This window comes from Ranitomeya variabilis, unplaced genomic scaffold (genome assembly GCF_051348905.1).
Source record: "Ranitomeya variabilis isolate aRanVar5 unplaced genomic scaffold, aRanVar5.hap1 Scaffold_518, whole genome shotgun sequence".
In the NCBI taxonomy this organism is placed as follows: Eukaryota; Metazoa; Chordata; class Amphibia; order Anura; family Dendrobatidae; genus Ranitomeya; species Ranitomeya variabilis.
In genome coordinates this window covers 86,318-106,388 of record NW_027508170.1, presented here as the reverse complement: position 1 = coordinate 106,388, position 20,071 = coordinate 86,318, and the positions used below count along the sequence as shown (strand labels likewise).

General features: G+C 34.1%; 8 non-coding genes across 8 annotated transcripts; all 8 read left to right on the top strand.

Moving 5' to 3' along the window:
- Positions 1-3,373: 3,373 nt before the first annotated feature.
- TRNAL-AAG (transfer RNA leucine (anticodon AAG)) lies at positions 3,374-3,455 on the top strand. Its single transcript has one exon. It is a non-coding gene; the product is annotated as a tRNA-Leu (tRNA).
- Positions 3,456-6,060: 2,605 nt separating this feature from the next.
- On the top strand, positions 6,061-6,142 carry TRNAL-AAG (transfer RNA leucine (anticodon AAG)). Its single transcript has one exon. It is a non-coding gene; the product is annotated as a tRNA-Leu (tRNA).
- A 2,605-nt stretch (positions 6,143-8,747) lies between these two features.
- On the top strand, positions 8,748-8,829 carry TRNAL-AAG (transfer RNA leucine (anticodon AAG)). The gene has a single exon. It is a non-coding gene; the product is annotated as a tRNA-Leu (tRNA).
- Positions 8,830-10,083: 1,254 nt separating this feature from the next.
- Positions 10,084-10,165, top strand: TRNAL-AAG (transfer RNA leucine (anticodon AAG)). Its single transcript has one exon. It is a non-coding gene; the product is annotated as a tRNA-Leu (tRNA).
- Positions 10,166-12,770: 2,605 nt separating this feature from the next.
- Positions 12,771-12,852, top strand: TRNAL-AAG (transfer RNA leucine (anticodon AAG)). Its single transcript has one exon. It is a non-coding gene; the product is annotated as a tRNA-Leu (tRNA).
- Positions 12,853-14,106: 1,254 nt separating this feature from the next.
- On the top strand, positions 14,107-14,188 carry TRNAL-AAG (transfer RNA leucine (anticodon AAG)). Its single transcript has one exon. It is a non-coding gene; the product is annotated as a tRNA-Leu (tRNA).
- Positions 14,189-16,793: 2,605 nt separating this feature from the next.
- On the top strand, positions 16,794-16,875 carry TRNAL-AAG (transfer RNA leucine (anticodon AAG)). Its single transcript has one exon. It is a non-coding gene; the product is annotated as a tRNA-Leu (tRNA).
- A 2,918-nt stretch (positions 16,876-19,793) lies between these two features.
- Positions 19,794-19,875, top strand: TRNAL-AAG (transfer RNA leucine (anticodon AAG)). Its single transcript has one exon. It is a non-coding gene; the product is annotated as a tRNA-Leu (tRNA).
- Positions 19,876-20,071: the final 196 nt, after the last annotated feature.

The window sequence follows — 20,071 nt, the reverse complement described above, 5'->3', positions numbered from 1 at the left end:
AAATCCCACTGCTGCCACTAGTATGAGTTCTTTTAAACCTTTTTATCTCATTCTTATAATTATGCTAACATGCAAAATTAGCATATGCTTTAATCTCACTGCTGCCAGTATAATGAGATCTTGAAATGTTTTTGTACTTATTCTTATGATTTTGCTAGCATGCAAATTAGCATGTGATATAATCTTCTTTTGTATTTGTATGATTTAGCAGTTTTCAGTTAAGATAAAGACCGTTGATAGAATCTTTGTTTTTGCCTAATGTTTAGAGACATGCCCATTTTCCAAAATGTACTAATTTTAAATGTTGTCAAATGTACTTCACTTTCTCTAAGGAAGCTTAATTAACCATGCTGTTTAAGGTAGCATGGCCGAGTGGTCTAAGGCGCTGGATTTAGGCTTCAGTCTCTTTGGAGGCGTGGGTTCAAATCCCACTGCTGCCAACATATTGAGGTTTTGAAAACTTTTTCAGCTTATATTTATGATTTTGCTAATAGAGAAATTAGCATATTTTTGTATGAGTGCGTGCTTTGCTTTTTTGGAAAAGACAAAAGATAGAATCATTGCTTTTTCCTTTTTGTTTAGAGACCTATCCATTTTCCACAATGCACAAGTTTAAAATGTAGTCAGATACACTAAACTTACTCTAAGGAAGCTCTTTTAATGATGCATTAGGTAGCATGGCCGAGCGGTCTAAGGCGCTGGATTAAGGCTCCAGTCTCTTCGGAGGCGTGGGTTCAAATCCCGCTGCTGCTAGTATTATGAGGTTTTGAGAACCCTTTGATCTAATTCTGAGTATTTTGTATTTCCATGAGTGTGTGCATTTCTGTTTTGGAAAAGACAGTTGAAAGAATCATTGATTGTTCCTATTGTTTAGAGACTTACCTAAATTTTAACAGACTTGTGGGTTCAAATGCCACTAGTATGAGTTCTTTTAAACCTTTTTATCTTATTCTTATAATTATGCTAACATGCAAAATTAGCATATGCTTTAAACCCACTGCTGCCAGTATTATGAGATCTTGAAATGTTTTTGTACTTATTCTTATGATTTTGCTAACATGCAAATTAGCATGTGATTTAATCTTCTTTTGTATTTGCATGATTTTCCAGTTTTCAGTTCAGATAAAGACTGTTGAAAGAATCCTTGCTTTTTTCTAATGTTTAGAGACATGCCCATTCAAATCCCACTGCTGCCATTATTATGAGGTTTTGAGAACCCTTTGATCTAATTCTTATGATTTTGTATTTTCATGAGTGTGTTAATTTCTGTTTAGGAAAAGACAGTTGAAAGAATCATTGATTTTTCCTATTGTTAAGAGACTTACCCATATTCCAACAGACTTGTGAGTTCAAATCCCACTGCTGCCACTAGTATGAGTTCTTTTAAACCTTTTTATCTCATTCTTATAATTATGCTAACATGCAAAATTAGCATATGCTTTAATCTCACTGCTGCCAGTATAATGAGATCTTGAAATGTTTTTGTACTTATTCTTATGATTTTGCTAGCATGCAAATTAGCATGTGATATAATCTTCTTTTGTATTTGTATGATTTAGCAGTTTTCAGTTAAGATAAAGACCGTTGATAGAATCTTTGTTTTTGCCTAATGTTTAGAGACATGCCCATTTTCCAAAATGTACTAATTTTAAATGTTGTCAAATGTACTTCACTTTCTCTAAGGAAGCTTAATTAACCATGCTGTTTAAGGTAGCATGGCCGAGTGGTCTAAGGCGCTGGATTTAGGCTTCAGTCTCTTTGGAGGCGTGGGTTCAAATCCCACTGCTGCCAACATATTGAGGTTTTGAAAACTTTTTCAGCTTATATTTATGATTTTGCTAATAGAAAAATTAGCATATTTTTGTATGAGTGCGTGCTTTGCTTTTTTGGAAAAGACAAAAGATAGAATCATTGCTTTTTCCTTTTTGTTTAGAGACCTATCCATTTTCCACAATGCACAAGTTTAAAATGTAGTCAGATACACTAAACTTACTCGAAGGAAGCTCTTTTAATGATGCATTAGGTAGCATGGCCGAGCGGTCTAAGGCGCTGGATTAAGGCTCCAGTCTCTTCGGAGGCGTGGGTTCAAATCCTGCTGCTGCTAGTATTATGAGGTTTTGAGAACCCTTTGATCTAATTCTGAGTATTTTGTATTTCCATGAGTGTGTGCATTTCTGTTTTGGAAAAGACAGTTGAAAGAATCATTGATTGTTCCTATTGTTTAGAGACTTACCTAAATTTTAACAGACTTGTGGGTTCAAATGCCACTAGTATGAGTTCTTTTAAACCTTTTTATCTTATTCTTATAATTATGCTAACATGCAAAATTAGCATATGCTTTAAACCCACTGCTGCCAGTATTATGAGATCTTGAAATGTTTTTGTACTTATTCTTATGATTTTGCTAACATGCAAATTAGCATGTGATTTAATCTTCTTTTGTATTTGCATGATTTTCCAGTTTTCAGTTCAGATAAAGACTGTTGAAAGAATCCTTGCTTTTTTCTAATGTTTAGAGACATGCCCATTCAAATCCCACTGCTGCCATTATTATGAGGTTTTGAGAACCCTTTGATCTAATTCTTATGATTTTGTATTTTCATGAGTGTGTTAATTTCTGTTTAGGAAAAGACAGTTGAAAGAATCATTGATTTTTCCTATTGTTAAGAGACTTACCCATATTCCAACAGACTTGTGAGTTCAAATCCCACTGCTGCCACTAGTATGAGTTCTTTTAAACCTTTTTATCTCATTCTTATAATTATGCTAACATGCAAAATTATCATATGCTTTAATCTCACTGCTGCCAGTATTATGAGATCTTGAAATGTTTTTGTACTTATTCTTATGATTTTGCTAGCATGCAAATTAGCATGTGATATAATCTTCTTTTGTATTTGTATGATTTAGCAGTTTTCAGTTAAGATAAAGACCGTTGATAGAATCTTTGTTTTTGCCTAATGTTTAGAGACATGCCCATTTTCCAAAATGTACTAATTTTAAATGTTGTCAAATGTACTTCACTTTCTCTAAGGAAGCTTAATTAACCATGCTGTTTAAGGTAGCATGGCCGAGTGGTCTAAGGCGCTGGATTTAGGCTCCAGTCTCTTTGGAGTCGTGGGTTCAAATCCCACTGCTGCCAACATATTGAGGTTTTGAAAACCTTTTCAGCTTATATTTATGATTTTGCTAATAGAAAAATTAGCATATTTTTGTATGAGTGCGTGCTTTGCTTTTTTGGAAAAGACAAAAGATAGAATCATTGCTTTTTCCTTTTTGTTTAGAGACCTATCCATTTTCCACAATGCACAAGTTTAAAATGTAGTCAGATACACTAAACTTACTCTCAGGAACCTCTTTTAATGATGCATTAGGTAGCATGGCCGAGCGGTCTAAGGCGCTGGATTAAGGCTCCAGTCTCTTTGGAGGCGTGGGTTCAAATCCCACTGCTGCCAGTATTATGAGGTTTTGAGAACCCTTTGATCTAATTCTGAGGATTTTGTATTTCCATGAGTGTGTGCATTTCTGTTTTGGAAAAGACAGTTTTAGACTTTAGTTTAGAGACTTACCTACATTTTAACAGACTTGTGGGTTCAAATGCCACTAGTATGAGTTCTTTTAAACCTTTTTATCTTATTCTTATAATTATGCTAACATGCAAAATTAGCATATGCTTTAAACCCACTGCTGCCAGTATTATGAGATCTTGAAATGTTTTTGTACTTATTCTTATGATTTTGCTAACATGCAAATTAGCATGTGATTTAATCTTCTTTTGTATTGGCATGATTTTCCAGTTTTCAGTTCAGATAAAGACTGTTGAAAGAATCCTTGCTTTTTTCTAATGTTTAGAGACATGCCCATTCAAATCCCACTGCTGCCATTATTATGAGGTTTTGAGAACCCTTTGATCTAATTCTTATGATTTTGTATTTTCATGAGTGTGTTAATTTCTGTTTAGGAAGAGACAGGTGAAAGAATCTTTGATTTTTCCTATTGTTAAGAGACTTACCCATATTCCAACAGACTTGTGAGTTCAAATCCCACTGCTGCCACTAGTATGAGTTCTTTTAAACCTTTTTATCTCATTCTTATAATTATGCTAACATGCAAAATTAGCATATGCTTTAATCTCACTGCTGCCAGTATAATGAGATCTTGAAATGTTTTTGTACTTATTCTTATGATTTTGCTAGCATGCAAATTAGCATGTGATATAATCTTCTTTTGTATTTGTATGATTTAGCAGTTTTCAGTTAAGATAAAGACCGTTGATAGAATCTTTGTTTTTGCCTAATGTTTAGAGACATGCCCATTTTCCAAAATGTACTAATTTTAAATGTTGTCAAATGTACTTCACTTTCTCTAAGGAAGCTTAATTAACCATGCTGTTTAAGGTAGCATGGCCGAGTGGTCTAAGGCGCTGGATTTAGGCTTCAGTCTCTTTGGAGGCGTGGGTTCAAATCCCACTGCTGCCAACATATTGAGGTTTTGAAAACTTTTTCAGCTTATATTTATGATTTTGCTAATAGAGAAATTAGCATATTTTTGTATGAGTGCGTGCTTTGCTTTTTTGGAAAAGACAAAAGATAGAATCATTGCTTTTTCCTTTTTGTTTAGAGACCTATCCATTTTCCACAATGCACAAGTTTAAAATGTAGTCAGATACACTAAACTTACTCTAAGGAAGCTCTTTTAATGATGCATTAGGTAGCATGGCCGAGCGGTCTAAGGCGCTGGATTAAGGCTCCAGTCTCTTCGGAGGCGTGGGTTCAAATCCTGCTGCTGCTAGTATTATGAGGTTTTGAGAACCCTTTGATCTAATTCTGAGTATTTTGTATTTCCATGAGTGTGTGCATTTCTGTTTTGGAAAAGACAGTTGAAAGAATCATTGATTGTTCCTATTGTTTAGAGACTTACCTAAATTTTAACAGACTTGTGGGTTCAAATGCCACTAGTATGAGTTCTTTTAAACCTTTTTATCTTATTCTTATAATTATGCTAACATGCAAAATTAGCATATGCTTTAAACCCACTGCTGCCAGTATTATGAGATCTTGAAATGTTTTTGTACTTATTCTTATGATTTTGCTAACATGCAAATTAGCATGTGATTTAATCTTCTTTTGTATTTGCATGATTTTCCAGTTTTCAGTTCAGATAAAGACTGTTGAAAGAATCCTTGCTTTTTTCTAATGTTTAGAGACATGCCCATTCAAATCCCACTGCTGCCATTATTATGAGGTTTTGAGAACCCTTTGATCTAATTCTTATGATTTTGTATTTTCATGAGTGTGTTAATTTCTGTTTAGGAAAAGACAGTTGAAAGAATCATTGATTTTTCCTATTGTTAAGAGACTTACCCATATTCCAACAGACTTGTGAGTTCAAATCCCACTGCTGCCACTAGTATGAGTTCTTTTAAACCTTTTTATCTCATTCTTATAATTATGCTAACATGCAAAATTAGCATATGCTTTAATCTCACTGCTGCCAGTATTATGAGATCTTGAAATGTTTTTGTACTTATTCTTATGATTTTGCTAGCATGCAAATTAGCATGTGATATAATCTTCTTTTGTATTTGTATGATTTAGCAGTTTTCAGTTAAGATAAAGACCGTTGATAGAATCTTTGTTTTTGCCTAATGTTTAGAGACATGCCCATTTTCCAAAATGTACTAATTTTAAATGTTGTCAAATGTACTTCACTTTCTCTAAGGAAGCTTAATTAACCATGCTGTTTAAGGTAGCATGGCCGAGTGGTCTAAGGCGCTGGATTTAGGCTCCAGTCTCTTTGGAGGCGTGGGTTCAAATCCCACTGCTGCTAACATATTGAGGTTTTGAAAACCTTTTCAGCTTATATTTATGATTTTGCTAATAGAAAAATTAGCATATTTTTGTATGAGTGCGTGCTTTGCTTTTTTGGAAAAGACAAAAGATAGAATCATTGCTTTTTCCTTTTTGTTTAGAGACCTATCCATTTTCCACAATTCACAAGTTTAAAATGTAGTCAGATACACTAAACTTACTCTCAGGAAGCTCTTTTAATGATGCATTAGGTAGCATGGCCGAGCGGTCTAAGGCGCTGGATTAAGGCTCCAGTCTCTTTGGAGGCGTGGGTTCAAATCCCACTGCTGCCAGTATTATGAGGTTTTGAGAACCCTTTGATCTAATTCTGAGGATTTTGTATTTCCATGAGTGTGTGCATTTCTGTTTTGGAAAAGACAGTTTTAGACTTTAGTTTAGAGACTTACCTAAATTTTAACAGACTTGTGGGTTCAAATGCCACTAGTATGAGTTCTTTTAAACCTTTTTATCTTATTCTTATAATTATGCTAACATGCAAAATTAGCATATGCTTTAAACCCACTGCTGCCAGTATTATGAGATCTTGAAATGTTTTTGTACTTATTCTTATGATTTTGCTAACATGCAAATTAGCATGTGATTTAATCTTCTTTTGTATTTGCATGATTTTCCAGTTTTCAGTTCAGATAAAGACTGTTGAAAGAATCCTTGCTTTTTTCTAATGTTTAGAGACATGCCCATTCAAATCCCACTGCTGCCATTATTATGAGGTTTTGAGAACCCTTTGATCTAATTCTTATGATTTTGTATTTTCATGAGTGTGTTAATTTCTGTTTAGGAAGAGACAGGTGAAAGAATCTTTGATTTTTCCTATTGTTAAGAGACTTACCCATATTCCAACAGACTTGTGAGTTCAAATCCCACTGCTGCCACTAGTATGAGTTCTTTTAAACCTTTTTATCTCATTCTTATAATTATGCTAACATGCAAAATTAGCATATGCTTTAATCTCACTGCTGCCAGTATAATGAGATCTTGAAATGTTTTTGTACTTATTCTTATGATTTTGCTAGCATGCAAATTAGCATGTGATATAATCTTCTTTTGTATTTGTATGATTTAGCAGTTTTCAGTTAAGATAAAGACCGTTGATAGAATCTTTGTTTTTGCCTAATGTTTAGAGACATGCCCATTTTCCAAAATGTACTAATTTTAAATGTTGTCAAATGTACTTCACTTTCTCTAAGGAAGCTTAATTAACCATGCTGTTTAAGGTAGCATGGCCGAGTGGTCTAAGGCGCTGGATTTAGGCTTCAGTCTCTTTGGAGGCGTGGGTTCAAATCCCACTGCTGCCAACATATTGAGGTTTTGAAAACTTTTTCAGCTTATATTTATGATTTTGCTAATAGAAAAATTAGCATATTTTTGTATGAGTGCGTGCTTTGCTTTTTTGGAAAAGACAAAAGATAGAATCATTGCTTTTTCCTTTTTGTTTAGAGACCTATCCATTTTCCACAATGCACAAGTTTAAAATGTAGTCAGATACACTAAACTTACTCTAAGGAAGCTCTTTTAATGATGCATTAGGTAGCATGGCCGAGCGGTCTAAGGCGCTGGATTAAGGCTCCAGTCTCTTCGGAGGCGTGGGTTCAAATCCCGCTGCTGCTAGTATTATGAGGTTTTGAGAACCCTTTGATCTAATTCTGAGTATTTTGTATTTCCATGAGTGTGTGCATTTCTGTTTTGGAAAAGACAGTTGAAAGAATCATTGATTGTTCCTATTGTTTAGAGACTTACCTAAATTTTAACAGACTTGTGGGTTCAAATGCCACTAGTATGAGTTCTTTTAAACCTTTTTATCTTATTCTTATAATTATGCTAACATGCAAAATTAGCATATGCTTTAAACCCACTGCTGCCAGTATTATGAGATCTTGAAATGTTTTTGTACTTATTCTTATGATTTTGCTAACATGCAAATTAGCATGTGATTTAATCTTCTTTTGTATTTGCATGATTTTCCAGTTTTCAGTTCAGATAAAGACTGTTGAAAGAATCCTTGCTTTTTTCTAATGTTTAGAGACATGCCCATTCAAATCCCACTGCTGCCATTATTATGAGGTTTTGAGAACCCTTTGATCTAATTCTTATGATTTTGTATTTTCATGAGTGTGTTAATTTCTGTTTAGGAAAAGACAGTTGAAAGAATCATTGATTTTTCCTATTGTTAAGAGACTTACCCATATTCCAACAGACTTGTGAGTTCAAATCCCACTGCTGCCACTAGTATGAGTTCTTTTAAACCTTTTTATCTCATTCTTATAATTATGCTAACATGCAAAATTAGCATATGCTTTAATCTCACTGCTGCCAGTATTATGAGATCTTGAAATGTTTTTGTACTTATTCTTATGATTTTGCTAGCATGCAAATTAGCATGTGATATAATCTTCTTTTGTATTTGTATGATTTAGCAGTTTTCAGTTAAGATAAAGACCGTTGATAGAATCTTTGTTTTTGCCTAATGTTTAGAGACATGCCCATTTTCCAAAATGTACTAATTTTAAATGTTGTCAAATGTACTTCACTTTCTCTAAGGAAGCTTAATTAACCATGCTGTTTAAGGTAGCATGGCCGAGTGGTCTAAGGCGCTGGATTTAGGCTCCAGTCTCTTTGGAGGCGTGGGTTCAAATCCCACTGCTGCTAACATATTGAGGTTTTGAAAACCTTTTCAGCTTATATTTATGATTTTGCTAATAGAAAAATTAGCATATTTTTGTATGAGTGCGTGCTTTGCTTTTTTGGAAAAGACAAAAGATAGAATCATTGCTTTTTCCTTTTTGTTTAGAGACCTATCCATTTTCCACAATTCACAAGTTTAAAATGTAGTCAGATACACTAAACTTACTCTCAGGAAGCTCTTTTAATGATGCATTAGGTAGCATGGCCGAGCGGTCTAAGGCGCTGGATTAAGGCTCCAGTCTCTTTGGAGGCGTGGGTTCAAATCCCACTGCTGCCAGTATTATGAGGTTTTGAGAACCCTTTGATCTAATTCTGAGGATTTTGTATTTCCATGAGTGTGTGCATTTCTGTTTTGGAAAAGACAGTTTTAGACTTTAGTTTAGAGACTTACCTAAATTTTAACAGACTTGTGGGTTCAAATGCCACTAGTATGAGTTCTTTTAAACCTTTTTATCTTATTCTTATAATTATGCTAACATGCAAAATTAGCATATGCTTTAAACCCACTGCTGCCAGTATTATGAGATCTTGAAATGTTTTTGTACTTATTCTTATGATTTTGCTAACATGCAAATTAGCATGTGATTTAATCTTCTTTTGTATTTGCATGATTTTCCAGTTTTCAGTTCAGATAAAGACTGTTGAAAGAATCCTTGCTTTTTTCTAATGTTTAGAGACATGCCCATTCAAATCCCACTGCTGCCATTATTATGAGGTTTTGAGAACCCTTTGATCTAATTCTTATGATTTTGTATTTTCATGAGTGTGTTAATTTCTGTTTAGGAAGAGACAGGTGAAAGAATCTTTGATTTTTCCTATTGTTAAGAGACTTACCCATATTCCAACAGACTTGTGAGTTCAAATCCCACTGCTGCCACTAGTATGAGTTCTTTTAAACCTTTTTATCTCATTCTTATAATTATGCTAACATGCAAAATTAGCATATGCTTTAATCTCACTGCTGCCAGTATAATGAGATCTTGAAATGTTTTTGTACTTATTCTTATGATTTTGCTAGCATGCAAATTAGCATGTGATATAATCTTCTTTTGTATTTGTATGATTTAGCAGTTTTCAGTTAAGATAAAGACCGTTGATAGAATCTTTGTTTTTGCCTAATGTTTAGAGACATGCCCATTTTCCAAAATGTACTAATTTTAAATGTTGTCAAATGTACTTCACTTTCTCTAAGGAAGCTTAATTAACCATGCTGTTTAAGGTAGCATGGCCGAGTGGTCTAAGGCGCTGGATTTAGGCTTCAGTCTCTTTGGAGGCGTGGGTTCAAATCCCACTGCTGCCAACATATTGAGGTTTTGAAAACTTTTTCAGCTTATATTTATGATTTTGCTAATAGAAAAATTAGCATATTTTTGTATGAGTGCGTGCTTTGCTTTTTTGGAAAAGACAAAAGATAGAATCATTGCTTTTTCCTTTTTGTTTAGAGACCTATCCATTTTCCACAATTCACAAGTTTAAAATGTAGTCAGATACACTAAACTTACTCTCAGGAAGCTCTTTTAATGATGCATTAGGTAGCATGGCCGAGCGGTCTAAGGCGCTGGATTAAGGCTCCAGTCTCTTTGGAGGCGTGGGTTCAAATCCCACTGCTGCCAGTATTATGAGGTTTTGAGAACCCTTTGATCTAATTCTGAGGATTTTGTATTTCCATGAGTGTGTGCATTTCTGTTTTGGAAAAGACAGTTTTAGACTTTAGTTTAGAGACTTACCTAAATTTTAACAGACTTGTGGGTTCAAATGCCACTAGTATGAGTTCTTTTAAACCTTTTTATCTTATTCTTATAATTATGCTAACATGCAAAATTAGCATATGCTTTAAACCCACTGCTGCCAGTATTATGAGATCTTGAAATGTTTTTGTACTTATTCTTATGATTTTGCTAACATGCAAATTAGCATGTGATTTAATCTTCTTTTGTATTTGCATGATTTTCCAGTTTTCAGTTCAGATAAAGACTGTTGAAAGAATCCTTGCTTTTTTCTAATGTTTAGAGACATGCCCATTCAAATCCCACTGCTGCCATTATTATGAGGTTTTGAGAACCCTTTGATCTAATTCTTATGATTTTGTATTTTCATGAGTGTGTTAATTTCTGTTTAGGAAGAGACAGGTGAAAGAATCTTTGATTTTTCCTATTGTTAAGAGACTTACCCATATTCCAACAGACTTGTGAGTTCAAATCCCACTGCTGCCACTAGTATGAGTTCTTTTAAACCTTTTTATCTCATTCTTATAATTATGCTAACATGCAAAATTAGCATATGCTTTAATCTCACTGCTGCCAGTATAATGAGATCTTGAAATGTTTTTGTACTTATTCTTATGATTTTGCTAGCATGCAAATTAGCATGTGATATAATCTTCTTTTGTATTTGTATGATTTAGCAGTTTTCAGTTAAGATAAAGACCGTTGATAGAATCTTTGTTTTTGCCTAATGTTTAGAGACATGCCCATTTTCCAAAATGTACTAATTTTAAATGTTGTCAAATGTACTTCACTTTCTCTAAGGAAGCTTAATTAACCATGCTGTTTAAGGTAGCATGGCCGAGTGGTCTAAGGCGCTGGATTTAGGCTTCAGTCTCTTTGGAGGCGTGGGTTCAAATCCCACTGCTGCCAACATATTGAGGTTTTGAAAACTTTTTCAGCTTATATTTATGATTTTGCTAATAGAAAAATTAGCATATTTTTGTATGAGTGCGTGCTTTGCTTTTTTGGAAAAGACAAAAGATAGAATCATTGCTTTTTCCTTTTTGTTTAGAGACCTATCCATTTTCCACAATGCACAAGTTTAAAATGTAGTCAGATACACTAAACTTACTCTAAGGAAGCTCTTTTAATGATGCATTAGGTAGCATGGCCGAGCGGTCTAAGGCGCTGGATTAAGGCTCCAGTCTCTTCGGAGGCGTGGGTTCAAATCCCGCTGCTGCTAGTATTATGAGGTTTTGAGAACCCTTTGATCTAATTCTGAGTATTTTGTATTTCCATGAGTGTGTGCATTTCTGTTTTGGAAAAGACAGTTGAAAGAATCATTGATTGTTCCTATTGTTTAGAGACTTACCTAAATTTTAACAGACTTGTGGGTTCAAATGCCACTAGTATGAGTTCTTTTAAACCTTTTTATCTTATTCTTATAATTATGCTAACATGCAAAATTAGCATATGCTTTAAACCCACTGCTGCCAGTATTATGAGATCTTGAAATGTTTTTGTACTTATTCTTATGATTTTGCTAACATGCAAATTAGCATGTGATTTAATCTTCTTTTGTATTTGCATGATTTTCCAGTTTTCAGTTCAGATAAAGACTGTTGAAAGAATCCTTGCTTTTTTCTAATGTTTAGAGACATGCCCATTCAAATCCCACTGCTGCCATTATTATGAGGTTTTGAGAACCCTTTGATCTAATTCTTATGATTTTGTATTTTCATGAGTGTGTTAATTTCTGTTTAGGAAAAGACAGTTGAAAGAATCATTGATTTTTCCTATTGTTAAGAGACTTACCCATATTCCAACAGACTTGTGAGTTCAAATCCCACTGCTGCCACTAGTATGAGTTCTTTTAAACCTTTTTATCTCATTCTTATAATTATGCTAACATGCAAAATTAGCATATGCTTTAATCTCACTGCTGCCAGTATTATGAGATCTTGAAATGTTTTTGTACTTATTCTTATGATTTTGCTAGCATGCAAATTAGCATGTGATATAATCTTCTTTTGTATTTGTATGATTTAGCAGTTTTCAGTTAAGATAAAGACCGTTGATAGAATCTTTGTTTTTGCCTAATGTTTAGAGACATGCCCATTTTCCAAAATGTACTAATTTTAAATGTTGTCAAATGTACTTCACTTTCTCTAAGGAAGCTTAATTAACCATGCTGTTTAAGGTAGCATGGCCGAGTGGTCTAAGGCGCTGGATTTAGGCTCCAGTCTCTTTGGAGGCGTGGGTTCAAATCCCACTGCTGCTAACATATTGAGGTTTTGAAAACCTTTTCAGCTTATATTTATGATTTTGCTAATAGAAAAATTAGCATATTTTTGTATGAGTGCGTGCTTTGCTTTTTTGGAAAAGACAAAAGATAGAATCATTGCTTTTTCCTTTTTGTTTAGAGACCTATCCATTTTCCACAATTCACAAGTTTAAAATGTAGTCAGATACACTAAACTTACTCTCAGGAAGCTCTTTTAATGATGCATTAGGTAGCATGGCCGAGCGGTCTAAGGCGCTGGATTAAGGCTCCAGTCTCTTTGGAGGCGTGGGTTCAAATCCCACTGCTGCCAGTATTATGAGGTTTTGAGAACCCTTTGATCTAATTCTGAGGATTTTGTATTTCCATGAGTGTGTGCATTTCTGTTTTGGAAAAGACAGTTTTAGACTTTAGTTTAGAGACTTACCTAAATTTTAACAGACTTGTGGGTTCAAATGCCACTAGTATGAGTTCTTTTAAACCTTTTTATCTTATTCTTATAATTATGCTAACATGCAAAATTAGCATATGCTTTAAACCCACTGCTGCCAGTATTATGAGATCTTGAAATGTTTTTGTACTTATTCTTATGATTTTGCTAACATGCAAATTAGCATGTGATTTAATCTTCTTTTGTATTTGCATGATTTTCCAGTTTTCAGTTCAGATAAAGACTGTTGAAAGAATCCTTGCTTTTTTCTAATGTTTAGAGACATGCCCATTCAAATCCCACTGCTGCCATTATTATGAGGTTTTGAGAACCCTTTGATCTAATTCTTATGATTTTGTATTTTCATGAGTGTGTTAATTTCTGTTTAGGAAGAGACAGGTGAAAGAATCTTTGATTTTTCCTATTGTTAAGAGACTTACCCATATTCCAACAGACTTGTGAGTTCAAATCCCACTGCTGCCACTAGTATGAGTTCTTTTAAACCTTTTTATCTCATTCTTATAATTATGCTAACATGCAAAATTAGCATATGCTTTAATCTCACTGCTGCCAGTATAATGAGATCTTGAAATGTTTTTGTACTTATTCTTATGATTTTGCTAGCATGCAAATTAGCATGTGATATAATCTTCTTTTGTATTTGTATGATTTAGCAGTTTTCAGTTAAGATAAAGACCGTTGATAGAATCTTTGTTTTTGCCTAATGTTTAGAGACATGCCCATTTTCCAAAATGTACTAATTTTAAATGTTGTCAAATGTACTTCACTTTCTCTAAGGAAGCTTAATTAACCATGCTGTTTAAGGTAGCATGGCCGAGTGGTCTAAGGCGCTGGATTTAGGCTTCAGTCTCTTTGGAGGCGTGGGTTCAAATCCCACTGCTGCCAACATATTGAGGTTTTGAAAACTTTTTCAGCTTATATTTATGATTTTGCTAATAGAAAAATTAGCATATTTTTGTATGAGTGCGTGCTTTGCTTTTTTGGAAAAGACAAAAGATAGAATCATTGCTTTTTCCTTTTTGTTTAGAGACCTATCCATTTTCCACAATTCACAAGTTTAAAATGTAGTCAGATACACTAAACTTACTCTCAGGAAGCTCTTTTAATGATGCATTAGGTAGCATGGCCGAGCGGTCTAAGGCGCTGGATTAAGGCTCCAGTCTCTTTGGAGGCGTGGGTTCAAATCCCACTGCTGCCAGTATTATGAGGTTTTGAGAACCCTTTGATCTAATTCTGAGGATTTTGTATTTCCATGAGTGTGTGCATTTCTGTTTTGGAAAAGACAGTTTTAGACTTTAGTTTAGAGACTTACCTAAATTTTAACAGACTTGTGGGTTCAAATGCCACTAGTATGAGTTCTTTTAAACCTTTTTATCTTATTCTTATAATTATGCTAACATGCAAAATTAGCATATGCTTTAAACCCACTGCTGCCAGTATTATGAGATCTTGAAATGTTTTTGTACTTATTCTTATGATTTTGCTAACATGCAAATTAGCATGTGATTTAATCTTCTTTTGTATTTGCATGATTTTCCAGTTTTCAGTTCAGATAAAGACTGTTGAAAGAATCCTTGCTTTTTTCTAATGTTTAGAGACATGCCCATTCAAATCCCACTGCTGCCATTATTATGAGGTTTTGAGAACCCTTTGATCTAATTCTTATGATTTTGTATTTTCATGAGTGTGTTAATTTCTGTTTAGGAAGAGACAGGTGAAAGAATCTTTGATTTTTCCTATTGTTAAGAGACTTACCCATATTCCAACAGACTTGTGAGTTCAAATCCCACTGCTGCCACTAGTATGAGTTCTTTTAAACCTTTTTATCTCATTCTTATAATTATGCTAACATGCAAAATTAGCATATGCTTTAATCTCACTGCTGCCAGTATAATGAGATCTTGAAATGTTTTTGTACTTATTCTTATGATTTTGCTAGCATGCAAATTAGCATGTGATATAATCTTCTTTTGTATTTGTATGATTTAGCAGTTTTCAGTTAAGATAAAGACCGTTGATAGAATCTTTGTTTTTGCCTAATGTTTAGAGACATGCCCATTTTCCAAAATGTACTAATTTTAAATGTTGTCAAATGTACTTCACTTTCTCTAAGGAAGCTTAATTAACCATGCTGTTTAAGGTAGCATGGCCGAGTGGTCTAAGGCGCTGGATTTAGGCTTCAGTCTCTTTGGAGGCGTGGGTTCAAATCCCACTGCTGCCAACATATTGAGGTTTTGAAAACTTTTTCAGCTTATATTTATGATTTTGCTAATAGAAAAATTAGCATATTTTTGTATGAGTGCGTGCTTTGCTTTTTTGGAAAAGACAAAAGATAGAATCATTGCTTTTTCCTTTTTGTTTAGAGACCTATCCATTTTCCACAATGCACAAGTTTAAAATGTAGTCAGATACACTAAACTTACTCTAAGGAAGCTCTTTTAATGATGCATTAGGTAGCATGGCCGAGCGGTCTAAGGCGCTGGATTAAGGCTCCAGTCTCTTCGGAGGCGTGGGTTCAAATCCCGCTGCTGCTAGTATTATGAGGTTTTGAGAACCCTTTGATCTAATTCTGAGTATTTTGTATTTCCATGAGTGTGTGCATTTCTGTTTTGGAAAAGACAGTTGAAAGAATCATTGATTGTTCCTATTGTTTAGAGACTTACCTAAATTTTAACAGACTTGTGGGTTCAAATGCCACTAGTATGAGTTCTTTTAAACCTTTTTATCTTATTCTTATAATTATGCTAACATGCAAAATTAGCATATGCTTTAAACCCACTGCTGCCAGTATTATGAGATCTTGAAATGTTTTTGTACTTATTCTTATGATTTTGCTAACATGCAAATTAGCATGTGATTTAATCTTCTTTTGTATTTGCATGATTTTCCAGTTTTCAGTTCAGATAAAGACTGTTGAAAGAATCCTTGCTTTTTTCTAATGTTTAGAGACATGCCCATTCAAATCCCACTGCTGCCATTATTATGAGGTTTTGAGAACCCTTTGATCTAATTCTTATGATTTTGTATTTTCATGAGTGTGTTAATTTCTGTTTAGGAAAAGACAGTTGAAAGAATCATTGATTTTTCCTATTGTTAAGAGACTTACCCATATTCCAACAGACTTGTGAGTTCAAATCCCACTGCTGCCACTAGTATGAGTTCTTTTAAACCTTTTTATCTCATTCTTATAATTATGCTAACATGCAAAATTAGCATATGCTTTAATCTCACTGCTGCCAGTATTATGAGATCTTGAAATGTTTTTGTACTTATTCTTATGATTTTGCTAGCATGCAAATTAGCATGTGATATAATCTTCTTTTGTATTTGTATGATTTAGCAGTTTTCAGTTAAGATAAAGACCGTTGATAGAATCTTTGTTTTTGCCTAATGTTTAGAGACATGCCCATTTTCCAAAATGTACTAATTTTAAATGTTGTCAAATGTACTTCACTTTCTCTAAGGAAGCTTAATTAACCATGCTGTTTAAGGTAGCATGGCCGAGTGGTCTAAGGCGCTGGATTTAGGCTCCAGTCTCTTTGGAGGCGTGGGTTCAAATCCCACTGCTGCTAACATATTGAGGTTTTGAAAACCTTTTCAGCTTATATTTATGATTTTGCTAATAGAAAAATTAGCATATTTTTGTATGAGTGCGTGCTTTGCTTTTTTGGAAAAGACAAAAGATAGAATCATTGCTTTTTCCTTTTTGTTTAGAGACCTATCCATTTTCCACAATTCACAAGTTTAAAATGTAGTCAGATACACTAAACTTACTCTCAGGAAGCTCTTTTAATGATGCATTAGGTAGCATGGCCGAGCGGTCTAAGGCGCTGGATTAAGGCTCCAGTCTCTTTGGAGGCGTGGGTTCAAATCCCACTGCTGCCAGTATTATGAGGTTTTGAGAACCCTTTGATCTAATTCTGAGGATTTTGTATTTCCATGAGTGTGTGCATTTCTGTTTTGGAAAAGACAGTTTTAGACTTTAGTTTAGAGACTTACCTAAATTTTAACAGACTTGTGGGTTCAAATGCCACTAGTATGAGTTCTTTTAAACCTTTTTATCTTATTCTTATAATTATGCTAACATGCAAAATTAGCATATGCTTTAAACCCACTGCTGCCAGTATTATGAGATCTTGAAATGTTTTTGTACTTATTCTTATGATTTTGCTAACATGCAAATTAGCATGTGATTTAATCTTCTTTTGTATTTGCATGATTTTCCAGTTTTCAGTTCAGATAAAGACTGTTGAAAGAATCCTTGCTTTTTTCTAATGTTTAGAGACATGCCCATTCAAATCCCACTGCTGCCATTATTATGAGGTTTTGAGAACCCTTTGATCTAATTCTTATGATTTTGTATTTTCATGAGTGTGTTAATTTCTGTTTAGGAAGAGACAGTTGAAAGAATCTTTGATTTTTCCTATTGTTAAGAGACTTACCCATATTCCAACAGACTTGTGAGTTCAAATCCCACTGCTGCCACTAGTATGAGTTCTTTTAAACCTTTTTATCTCATTCTTATAATTATGCTAACATGCAAAATTAGCATATGCTTTAATCTCACTGCTGCCAGTATAATGAGATCTTGAAATGTTTTTGTACTTATTCTTATGATTTTGCTAGCATGCAAATTAGCATGTGATATAATCTTCTTTTGTATTTGTATGATTTAGCAGTTTTCAGTTAAGATAAAGACCGTTGATAGAATCTTTGTTTTTGCCTAATGTTTAGAGACATGCCCATTTTCCAAAATGTACTAATTTTAAATGTTGTCAAATGTACTTCACTTTCTCTAAGGAAGCTTAATTAACCATGCTGTTTAAGGTAGCATGGCCGAGTGGTCTAAGGCGCTGGATTTAGGCTTCAGTCTCTTTGGAGGCGTGGGTTCAAATCCCACTGCTGCCAACATATTGAGGTTTTGAAAACTTTTTCAGCTTATATTTATGATTTTGCTAATAGAAAAATTAGCATATTTTTGTATGAGTGCGTGCTTTGCTTTTTTGGAAAAGACAAAAGATAGAATCATTGCTTTTTCCTTTTTGTTTAGAGACCTATCCATTTTCCACAATGCACAAGTTTAAAATGTAGTCAGATACACTAAACTTACTCTAAGGAAGCTCTTTTAATGATGCATTAGGTAGCATGGCCGAGCGGTCTAAGGCGCTGGATTAAGGCTTCAGTCTCTTTGGAGGCGTGGGTTCAAATCCCACTGCTGCCAACATATTGAGGTTTTGAAAACTTTTTCAGCTTATATTTATGATTTTGCTAATAGAAAAATTAGCATATTTTTGTATGAGTGCGTGCTTTGCTTTTTTGGAAAAGACAAAAGATAGAATCATTGCTTTTTCCTTTTTGTTTAGAGACCTATCCATTTTCCACAATGCACAAGTTTAAAATGTAGTCAGATACACTAAACTTACTCTAAGGAAGCTCTTTTAATGATGCATTAGGTAGCATGGCCGAGCGGTCTAAGGCGCTGGATTAAGGCTCCAGTCTCTTCGGAGGCGTGGGTTCAAATCCCGCTGCTGCTAGTATTATGAGGTTTTGAGAACCCTTTGATCTAATTCTGAGTATTTTGTATTTCCATGAGTGTGTGCATTTCTGTTTTGGAAAAGACAGTTGAAAGAATCATTGATTGTTCCTATTGTTTAGAGACTTACCTAAATTTTAACAGACTTGTGGGTTCAAATGCCACTAGTATGAGTTCTTTTAAACCTTTTTATCTTATTCTTATAATTATGCTAACATGCAAAATTAGCATATGCTTTAAACCCACTGCTGCCAGTATTATGAGATCTTGAAATGTTTTTGTACTTATTCTTATGATTTTGCTAACATGCAAATTAGCATGTGATTTAATCTTCTTTTGTATTTGCATGATTTTCCAGTTTTCAGTTCAGATAAAGACTGTTGAAAGAATCCTTGCTTTTTTCTAATGTTTAGAGACATGCCCATTCAAATCCCACTGCTGCCATTATTATGAGGTTTTGAGAACCCTTTGATCTAATTCTTATGATTTTGTATTTTCATGAGTGTGTTAATTTCTGTTTAGGAAAAGACAGTTGAAAGAATCATTGATTTTTCCTATTGTTAAGAGACTTACCCATATTCCAACAGACTTGTGAGTTCAAATCCCACTGCTGCCACTAGTATGAGTTCTTTTAAACCTTTTTATCTCATTCTTATAATTATGCTAACATGCAAAATTAGCATATGCTTTAATCTCACTGCTGCCAGTATTATGAGATCTTGAAATGTTTTTGTACTTATTCTTATGATTTTGCTAGCATGCAAATTAGCATGTGATATAATCTTCTTTTGTATTTGTATGATTTAGCAGTTTTCAGTTAAGATAAAGACCGTTGATAGAATCTTTGTTTTTGCCTAATGTTTAGAGACATGCCCATTTTCCAAAATGTACTAATTTTAAATGTTGTCAAATGTACTTCACTTTCTCTAAGGAAGCTTAATTAACCATGCTGTTTAAGGTAGCATGGCCGAGTGGTCTAAGGCGCTGGATTTAGGCTCCAGTCTCTTTGGAGGCGTGGGTTCAAATCCCACTGCTGCTAACATATTGAGGTTTTGAAAACCTTTTCAGCTTATATTTATGATTTTGCTAATAGAAAAATTAGCATATTTTTGTATGAGTGCGTGCTTTGCTTTTTTGGAAAAGACAAAAGATAGAATCATTGCTTTTTCCTTTTTGTTTAGAGACCTATCCATTTTCCACAATTCACAAGTTTAAAATGTAGTCAGATACACTAAACTTACTCTCAGGAAGCTCTTTTAATGATGCATTAGGTAGCATGGCCGAGCGGTCTAAGGCGCTGGATTAAGGCTCCAGTCTCTTTGGAGGCGTGGGTTCAAATCCCACTGCTGCCAGTATTATGAGGTTTTGAGAACCCTTTGATCTAATTCTGAGGATTTTGTATTTCCATGAGTGTGTGCATTTCTGTTTTGGAAAAGACAGTTTTAGACTTTAGTTTAGAGACTTACCTAAATTTTAACAGACTTGTGGGTTCAAATGCCACTAGTATGAGTTCTTTTAAACCTTTTTATCTTATTCTTATAATTATGC